The following is a 10,536-nucleotide window of genomic DNA, read 5'->3' as shown; positions in this document are numbered from 1 at the left end:
CATATGTTCATAGATCTGGGGCCTGTACCATGATGGTAGTTGGACAAACTCTGGGTTACAGGATTGGTTTTGAGTCGACAAAACCAAACCGATGCAATCAGGCTTTATTGGTACCATGACGCAGCTCATCAACCTTCTCTGTCAACTCAGGCTTTGATCCTTAAGCTATGATTACTCCACATGCGCGTGCACATAAAAGAGTGACGTCGACACCGAACAACCAATCGCGTTCGATATGGATAGAGCGAGAGCTATATATTTTTCCGCGCAGGAGCAAGAGATTATTATTCAGAAATATGAAGAATATAGGAGTGTTTTTCAAGCACGCAGTAACACTGTATCTGCTGCCAAAGCAAGAGAACAATCTTGGAGGAAGATTGCTGATTGCGTTAATGCGTAGGCTAAGTTAAACAATTAATGTAAATTTATGTAGGATAATCATATTAAAAATGTATTAAATGCTAAAATTAAAATGTGTATTCGTGCTGATATATACATGCATACATAAGTGTGTGTGTGTGTGTAGATGTATGTAAAGTGTGAATGTATAGGCTATTACATCCTAAGAAAGATTGATATTCATTGATTTTTAGATGCAACCCCAACTCCAAACGTTCTTGGCAGCAGATCAAAACAAAATATAAAAATATAATTCAAAGTGGTGAGTATTTACCAAAACCTTTTATTACTTTTGTGAACATTTAATCACAAACACTTGTTTGCAGCAAACAGAAAAAAGTGTGACATAAGGAAAACTGGGGGAGGGCCACCTCCTCCAGAATACACTGTGGCGGAGGAGTTGGCACTGAGTAACAACAAGGGGCGGCCGATTATGGATGGGATTGCAAGTGCTGTACAGTCTGACCCTGGTGCTGGCTCCTCTATGCAAGTAACACTGGGTATGTGTGTGCAATGCATTACTAATGTTTTAAAAAAAAAGTTAAATATGGCTGACTCTATGTTCTGCACAGTAGAGGGAAATACAGTGTCCCTGTTGAAGCCAGCACACATGCACACAGTCTCCTGCACAGAGGTCAGTACACCAGACAGAACACAATGAACATAACCTGCTTTATAACAATTTTGATTTAAATTGGCCTTCAATTTATAGGGTGAACCAAATGATGAAGACACTCTGTCTGTGTCTTCAGAGACAGTTGCTGAGGTGAATGCACTGGGCTTTTTATTATAGCACACATTTGAATGTCATAATTAAATGACTGGCTCTTACACATCTCTTTTATTGTAGGATTTTTCACAACCTGCCCCAGAAACTGAAGCCTCTACCTCAATGGGCTTCAGAAGGAATGTGAACTAGGTAATGCTTTAAACCCTTAATTACAGTCAGTCCTATGTTTGTAGAAAGTCATGCCACTTTTTGTGATTTGATCAACCTCCAGAAAACGTGTAATGATTGTTTGTGGTGGAATTGTTTCAGGTGGAAACAGACTCAGTCAGGGCCCTTTACAAAAGGAGTCTAGAACTAGACTGTTCACTGAAGGAGCTGGACTGTGAGCTGAGGAGACTCCAAATTAAAAAAATTTAATTGGAGATCAAACAGCTGGAAAAAACAGATCTCAGTATGTGAACTTTTTTTTTTTTTTTTTAACCAAGTTACCCTGTATGAACACTATGAATGTTTATTAATGTCATTTTTCTTTCTCACTTTCCTCCCTAGCCACATGACCAATAAAACAGTTTGAGACCTATCAGCAGTGTCAGTGTGCTTTTATTAAGTAAAATATTGTGTTGTGATTGCATCTCTGACAGCTGCGCCAGCTGGGTGGTCAATTGTGATGGGGTCAATTTCATCAGGGAGAAGCTGGTTTTGTGGTGGTACTCGCTCCTTTCTGATAGTGGCTATATTGTGCAGAATGGCACATGCAGCCACTATCTGTGATGCCCGCTCTGGTGACACTCTTAAACGCCTAAGGCAGTTGAAACGTGCCTTTAGGATGCCAAAGGTCATCTCGATCTTGACCCTGGTTTTACTGAGGGCCACATCGAAGCGGTTTTGTGGCCCTGTCTGAGGGTCAGGATAGGGGTTAGCAAAACCTCTGGCATGCATAACCTCGATCTCCTACCAACAGGCCATCAAAAAGCCCTGTCATAGAACAGAAAAGGGAAAAATTGTGTAAGCTTTTCAAATTAAAACTTTAAAGTGTACTGTACCAATTTTAACTTGCCTTCCTCAAAGCGCTGACACAAAATAGACTCACGGAAAATTTGTGAGTCATGCACTGAGCCAGGCCATTTGGCATCTAAACTTGTGATCATGCATTCATGATCACAAGTCATCTGCAGATGAAATGTACAGTAAATAATTGTCCTATCTGTTAGTTACTTATTTAAAGATTGATCTCAATGCAAATAAAAATAACTTCACATTTTTCAAATACCCGAACATTAAGGCTGTGAAAGGACTTTCTGTTCACATAATCTGCCTCATGTTCTCCTAGAGCTGTGGAGAATGCAACATGTGCAGTCTATTGCTCCTATGACTCTAGGGAATCCTATCATAGGAATTAAAAATATATATATATTTAAAATCATTCTTAACAGCTACTGTAGACTATTGCATTATATATTTCTAAGTATGAAATGTGCTTTTTTGCAGAAGAAAAAAAACGAACGTGAAAGGTTAAATTTGTTCATATGATGTCACCCAATCAAGATATCTTACCGGCAATTTTATAAAATCCCTCTTTTATGGACATGGTCGATAAATGTCCAGGGAACACAATGAAGCTATTTATGTACCCCTGCAGAGCGAGGACCACCTTGCGAATGGTCCGACAGACCGTGTTTTTCCCTAGATTCTCTGCATCACCGACCGCATTCAAGTATGTACCACTTGCCAAAAAACGCAATGCCATACATACCATTTGCGGTACAGTAAGGGCATGGCTTTGACGAGTCACATTTGTTATGTGCGGCTCAAGAAGTTCACAAAGATAAGACATTCCTTCCGCGGAAAATCTGTATCTTTCATACAAGTATCGGGAAAGTCAAATGGATTTTGTCTGTCCCTAAAAACTCTTTCTCTACGAAGTGCTCGTCTAACAATTTGCGCGGAGATGTCCACAGGATTTGGGAGAAAAGGTGAAGCCATTGCAGCAGAGAACAGACGCTGGGAATTAGTTGCGTCACCTATATGTTTCTTTGCTCACAGCTGATTGGTCAAACTTCAGTCTGAGATCTTGAATCCAGAACATAACCTGCCCCGGAGCAGGTTAGCCGTGCAGCGTAAGATACCATGGCAACGAACACCGATTAAAGCCGAGCTACTTTCATAGTACCTAAAACCCAGGGTTGGCGGAAGCTAAACTGGAACATAGCTGGCTAGCCACCTAAACCGGCTTCATGGTACAGGCCCCTGAACAACATGTAAAATGTACATCATGAACATCTGCAACAGACTCCACAAGCTATTGTAAACTGCACCACCACCACCACCACCACCAACAACAACAACAACAACAACAACAACAACAACAACAACAACAACAACAACAACAACAACAACAACAATGATAATGACAAACAAATTAATGAATTGGATTTAAATCTTATTTCAGGGACATCTGCATTTGATTTCATGGGCTGAAATAAATAGGCAGAAATATTACTACTGAGCAACCAAAAAACTCTAAAGGTCTTAAGTTTAAAAAGGCAAGGAAATGTGGAACATTGTCATTAGTCTGTGCTTTATATTATGTAAACAATTCTAACCTCCCTAAGTGGTCTATAGCCAGAAGGAGAGTTGGGATTTCTGTGAAAGTAAAATTAAATGTGAATATATTTTGAAAAAAATTAAAAAACAAACCAAACAAAACAAAAACAGTTGAAAGACCAAACTGTGGTTAGTGTAAGCGCACACACACACAAACATATATATATATATATGTATATATATATATATATATATATATATATATATATATATATATATATATAAAATGTTATTAGTACAGTACTTACGTTTAAGCATTTCATTTTTCAGCCTCTCATTCTCTTTATTTAGATTCGTGTTCTCTTCTCTCGGCTGATTTATCACACGCTGTAGATTTTTTCTTTCATTCCATACCTTTAGATCATTTGGTAGGTCTGTGAGGTGTACCTTAAACATACATCATTGACTGTAAACAAGTACAATTATATGTAATTATAATTATGTAAATATATATATGTACACACACACGCACACACACACGTTCTGACCAACACTAACCTTTTTCTTAGCTGCCCCCTCCGCTCTCATCTCTGCGGCCTCTATGAGATTCATTGAAGGTTTAGGCTACTCTTTCTCTTCAGTGTCTGACTTGGGTAGCTGTTCTTCAATTTTCTTAAGTTTCATTTGTAAAGTTCTTTCCCTTTCTGAGGAGGTAGAATAACGCTACATAGGCCTACTACCTATTAATTGATGTTATCTAAAATAAAAAATAAAAAATAAAAAAATGAATAGTTTACTGACGTTTTTGTTATAAATCTACAAAGCGGTATACAGAATAATAGATGATAATGTAAGAGTATTATATTGGAAATAGCATAATAAAAATAGGCACCTGCTATCTTGATGATGGAGGCCTCATAGGCCGACCACCCACCCCCTTTTCGGCTCTTTGGCCTTGGCGCAATTCCACCAAGTAAGCGTAATTTTCAGTCCATTCCCGCTGAGTATTCATCCTCATAAAATTTTCTAATATGTTCAGTGGGCAGAATTGGGAATTTTTCATCCTCCACCCATTTAATGAACGCGAACATAATCGCCTTGTGTCTTCCAGCGTGTGGTCACTGTCGGAATTCGCGCCTCAGGCAACGGTTATTTTAAAAAAAAAAAAGTTAAACGACGTAATCAAGCTGCTTTTTTTAATGAACGGAAATTTTGATATTTTGTTTTCCTTTGCATTACATTATTTTATTTTTATTTATTTTTTTGGATTCTATAAGCATTTTATTTTTTAAATCTAATTATGTTTCTAACATCCCGCGACCCTGTACACAGGATAAGCGGTTGACGATGGATGGATGGATGTTTCTAACATCACAAGACAATGCGCATGCGCAGACTGTGCTGCGTGCGCGCATTAAGGTACGGATCCTGCAATCATTAAAGTGTATCCCTTTAAGTAAATTTTGTGTACATAGCAATTTTGTGCATCGTGGTTCCTTTTCAAAATGTCATATCATACAGTATACTTACTGACTTGTTATCATTAAATGTCCTACTGTATCCCTGACAGTTAATGTCAAAGTCAACTTTGTTCCCCCACACAAAGTTAATGTGTGGGGGAATGGAAAAAATGTCAGTGGGCATTCTTACGTGTGAAGATCCTATACACTGCCTAAATTTAGGTCAGACAATAGGGGGTTAAGTTGGCCATTTTTTTACAAGTTACTACAAAGCATTACACACCTGTATCAAATTAATATGTGGATCATATCAAGTGATAAATATATTGCAACCTTTAAGAAGCCTGTTTGATACAGAAATTGTGTATCCTGGTCTAAATAAAGTGCCTTGATAAAGTTGAATATATGTGTGTGTTGTCTTTATCCAGAGGACCTCCACATAGCATAGGAATTTGACATGTCAGGATCCCAAATTGTGGTTTGTATTCTGTTGCAGAGGATTAAAAAATGTAATGTCCAAATAATTAATCGTCTGAGACTGTAAAGCAAACGGATACAAAACAAAGAATGCATGAAATACATTACTATTAACATTTTATTTCATATGACCCCTTTTTGCAAAATGTAACTGTCTTCCAGATGTACAACACTTGGTGTTATGCTACAGCAACAAAAACAAACAAATGCAATTTGTCTTGAGTTATTACGTGAAAGGTGGTAAAATTACGGGCCTGGGACATTGCAGTCTCATTGCCAGTAAGTCATACAATTGCACACAAAATTACGAATATATTACGTAACTGAAACGTTCTTGGTTATCTTGCATCATTAGGAGCCCGTAATGACAACGTTGTGAATTGGTAATTTAATGGTAATGAAATTACGGGCCTGCGACGTTGTAGTTACGTTACCAGTTAGTAAGTCATGAAATTACCAAAAAGTACAGAAAAATTACGTAACTGGTACTGTCTTAGCTGGTCTTAGTTGGTCAGGCTGGTCTTAGCTGGTTTTAGCTGGTCAGGCTGGTCTTAGCTGGTCAGTGTTGGTTTTAGCTGGGAGACCAGCTTGACCAGCTAAGCCAGGCTGGGAGACCAGCTAAAACCAGCTAAGCCAGGCTGGGAGACCAGCTTGACCAGCTATGCCAGGCTGGGGGACCAGCTTGACCAGCTAAGCCAGGCTGGGAGACCAGCTAAAACCAGCTAAACCAGGCTGGGAGACCAGCTGACCACCAACTTCTCCAGGCTGGGAGACCAGCTTGACCAGCTAAACCAGATTCAGCTTGACCAGCTAAAAAGATTTTTCATGTTGACCATTCTTGGTTTGGGGGTACCCGTTGGCATGGAGTATCAATGTGCCAATTTAGAAAACTTTTGACCAGTGACTTTTTGAGGTATTTGGGCTCAAGGAGAATAATAATAATAATAATAATAATAATAATAAAACCGTCAAATACAATAGATTCCCTCCTTACGGAGGAATCTAATAATAATAAAACCGTCAAATACAATAGATTCCCTCCTTACGGAGGAATCTAATAATAAAACCGTCAAATACAATAGATTCCCTCCTACGGAGGAATCTAATAATAATAATAATAAAACTGACAAATACAATAGATTCCCTCCTTACGGAGGAATCTAATAATAATAATAATAAATATAGCTGCAAGCAGCAATGCGGATTCCTCCTCAAAATAGCAAATCATTTAAAATTGATCAGTAGATGGTTGGGGATAAACCCTCCCAATTAAGGAATTCAAAAAAACATGTCTTTGTCTGAATCCTAAACGAAACATTTTCAATGTACAGGAAAATCCATACCGGACCTTATGGATCCTTGAGGCTTTTTTGTTCCCAATGAGAAATGAGGCATGTACACCAAGTTTCAGAAGAATTGGACAAATGGCATGGAAATGGTATCACTTTGAAAATATTTTTTTGGGGCGTGGCCTGTAGCACCACCTATGGTCGAATGTGGGCCATTCTTGGTTTGTGGGTTCCTGTTGGCCTGTAGTATCAATGTACAAAATTAGAAAATATTTGACCAGAAAATGGGAATTTTGGAGTGGCCTGTAAGCGCCCCTAGGGGCTGAATGTGGGCCATTCTTGGTTTATGGGTTCCTTTTGGCCTGTAGAATCAATGTACCAAATTAGAAAATGTTTGACCAGAAAATGGGACTTTTGGGAATTACCTGTAAGCGCCCCTAATGGCTGAATGTTGGCCATTCTTGGTTTGTGGGTTCCTGTTGGCCTGTAGTACCATTGTACCAAATTAGAACATTTTAGACCAGAAAATGGGAATTTCGGCATGGCCTGTAAGCCCCCTAGGGGTGAATGTTGGCCATTCTTGGTTTGTGGGTTCCTGTTGGCCTGTAGTATCAATGTACCAAATTAGAACATTTTTGACCAGAAAGCGGGAATTTTAGGCGTGGCCTTTAAGCCCCCTAGTGGCTGAATGTCGGCCATTCTTGGTTTGTGGGTTCCTGTTGGCCTGTAGTACCATTGTACCAAATTAGAACATTTTAGACCAGAAAATGGGAATTTCGGCATGGCCTGTAAGCCCCCTAGGGCTGAATGTTGGCCATTCTTTATGCAGTACTTCAGAGTGATGTCATCTTGAAGCATGTTAGGTTTGAAAAACCATCAGTCAAAATTACATTTGATTTATTGACACGTATATATTGTTAAAATTTGGACATTTACATAAACACGCCCCTTTCAGCCATTTTGTATCAGTATTCATTTTTCCTAAGTAACGTTTTCAAAGACTTCAATTCTACACATGTGTACCAAATTTCAAGTCAATTGGAGCTACGGTTCAGGAGAAGAAAGAGTTTTGTAGGTTTTCATAAATTTTCAGCGTCTGGAAAAATCCATCATGGCGGAAGTTATGGGTTCTTGAGGCTTTTTGTTCCCCATGAGGAATGAGGCATGTACACCAAATTTCAGAAGATTTGGACAAATGGCGTGGAAATTGTATCACTTTGAATTTTTGTTTTTTGGGCGTGGCCTGTAGCGCCACCTATGGGCTAATGTGGGCCATTCTTGGTTTGGGGGTACCCGTTGGCATGGAGTATCAATGTGCCAATTTAGAAAATTTTGACCAGTGACTTTTTGAGCTATTGGGGCTCAAGGAAGAATAATAATAATAATAATAAATATAGCTGCAAGCAGCAATGCGGATTCCTCCTCAAAATGGCAAATCATTTAAAATTGATCAGTAGATGGTTGGGGATAAACCCTCCCAATTAAGGAATTCAAAAAAACATGTCTTTGTCTGAATCCTAAGCGAAACATTTTCAATGTACAGGAAAATCCATACAGGACCTTATGGATCCTTGAGGCTTTTTGTTCCCAATGAGAAATGAGGCATGTACACCAAGTTTCAGAAGAATTGGACAAATGGCGTTGAAATGGTATCACTTTGAAAATATTTTTTTGGGGCGTGGCCTGTAGCACCACCTATAGGTAGAATGTGGGCCATTCTTGGTTTGTGGGTTCCTGTTGGCCTGTAGTATCAATGTACAAAATTAGAAAATATTTGACCAGAAAATGGGAATTTTGGAGTGGCCTGTAAGCCCCCTAGGGGTGAATGTGGGCCATTCTTGGTTTGTGGGTTCCTTTTGGCCTGTAGAATCAATGTACCAAATTAGAAAATGTTTGACCAGAAAATGGGACTTTTGGGAATTACCTGTAAGCCCCCTAATGGCGAATGTTGGCCATTCTTGGTTTGTGGGTTCCTGTTGGCCTGTAGTACCATTGTACCAAATTAGAACATTTTAGACCAGAAAATGGGAATTTCGGCATGGCCTGTAAGCCCCCTAGGGGTGAATGTTGGCCATTCTTGGTTTGTGGGTTCCTGTTGGCCTGTAGTATCAATGTACCAAATTAGAACATTTTTGACCAGAAAGCGGGAATTTTGGCATGGCCTTTAAGCCCCCTAGTGGCGAATGTCGGCCATTCTTGGTTTGTGGGTTCCTGTTGGCCTGTAGTACCATTGTACCAAATTAGAACATTTTAGACCAGAAAATGGGAATTTCGGCATGGCCTGTAAGCCCCCTAGGGCGAATGTTGGCCATTCTTTCGCAGTACTTCAGAGTGATGTCATCTTGAAGCATGTTAGGTTTGAAAAACCATCAGTCAAAATTACATTTGATTTATTGACACGTATATATTGTTAAAATTTGGACATTTACATAAACACGCCCCTTTCAGCCATTTTGTATCGTATTCATTTTTCCTAAGTAACGTTTTCAAGGATGTCCATTCTACACATGTGTACCAAATTTCAAGTCAATTAGAGCTACGGTTCAGGAGAAGAAAGAGTTTTGTAGGTTTTAGCAAATTTTCAGCGTCACGGAAAAATCCATCATGGCGGAAGTTATGGGTTCTTGAGGCTTTTTGTTCCCCATGAGAAATGAGGCATGTACACCAAGTTTCAGAAGATTTGGACAAATGGCGTGGAAATGGTATCACTTTGAAAATATTTTTTTTGGGCGTGGCCTGTAGCGCCACCTATGGGCGAATGTTGACCATTCTTGGTTTGGGGGTACCCGTTGGCATGGACTATCAATGTGCCAATTTAGAAAACTTTTGACCAGTGACTTTTTGAGCTATTTGGGCTCAAGGAGAATAATAATAATAATAATAATAAATATAGCTGCAAGCAGCAATCGTGATTCCTCCTCAAAATGGCAAATCATTTCAAATTGATCAGTAGAGGGTTGGGGTTAAACCCTCTCAATGGATGAATCCAAAAACATGTATTTCTGTCTGAATCCTAAGCGAAACATTTTCAGTCTACAGGAAAATCCATCATACCTTATGGATCCTTGAAGCGTTTTTGTTCCCAATGAGAAATGAGGCATGTACACCAAGATTCAAAAGAATTGGTTAAATAGGCGTGGAAATGGTATCACTTTGAAAATATTTTTTGGAAGCGTGGCCTGTAGCGCCTCCTATGGGCAAATGTGGGTCATTCTTGGTTTGTGGGTTCCTGTTGGCCTGTAGTATCAATGTACATAATTAGAAAATATTTGACCAGAAAATGGGACTTTTGGGAATTACCTGTAGCGCCCCTAGGGGTGAATGTTGGCCATTCTTGGTTTGAGGGTTCCTGTTGACCTGTAGTATCAATGTACCAAATTAGAACATTTTTGACCATAAAATGGGAATTTCGAGTGGCCTCTAGTGCCCCCTAAGGGCGAATGTTAGCCATTCTTTGTTTGTGGGTTCCTGTTGGCCAGTAGTATCAATGTACCATATTAGAAAATTTTGACCAGAAAACAGAAATTTTGGGAGTGGCCTGTAAGCCCCCTAATGGCGAATGTGGGCCATACTTGGTTTGTGGGTTCCTGTTGGCCTGTAGTATCAATGTACCAAATTATAACTTTTTGACCAGAAA

The 10,536-nt window shown here is 39.3% G+C and overlaps 1 long non-coding RNA gene and 1 pseudogene across 1 annotated transcript; one reads left to right on the top strand and one right to left on the bottom strand.

Moving 5' to 3' along the window:
- The first annotated feature begins 967 nt into the window (after nucleotides 1-967).
- Nucleotides 968-1,316, top strand: LOC127643935 (uncharacterized). The gene is made up of 3 exons (XR_007970606.1): nucleotides 968-1,033; nucleotides 1,112-1,165; nucleotides 1,250-1,316. It is a non-coding gene; the product is annotated as an uncharacterized LOC127643935 (long non-coding RNA).
- A 416-nt stretch (nucleotides 1,317-1,732) lies between these two features.
- LOC127643520 (putative nuclease HARBI1) lies at nucleotides 1,733-3,112 on the bottom strand (annotated as a pseudogene).
- Between the last annotated feature and the right edge of the window lie 7,424 nt (nucleotides 3,113-10,536).

The sequence above is a fragment of the Xyrauchen texanus genome, chromosome 5 (genome assembly GCF_025860055.1).
Source record: "Xyrauchen texanus isolate HMW12.3.18 chromosome 5, RBS_HiC_50CHRs, whole genome shotgun sequence".
NCBI classification, from domain to species: Eukaryota; Metazoa; Chordata; class Actinopteri; order Cypriniformes; family Catostomidae; genus Xyrauchen; species Xyrauchen texanus.
Note: the sequence above shows the minus strand (reverse complement) of the source record. Positions and strands in the feature narration are given on the sequence as shown.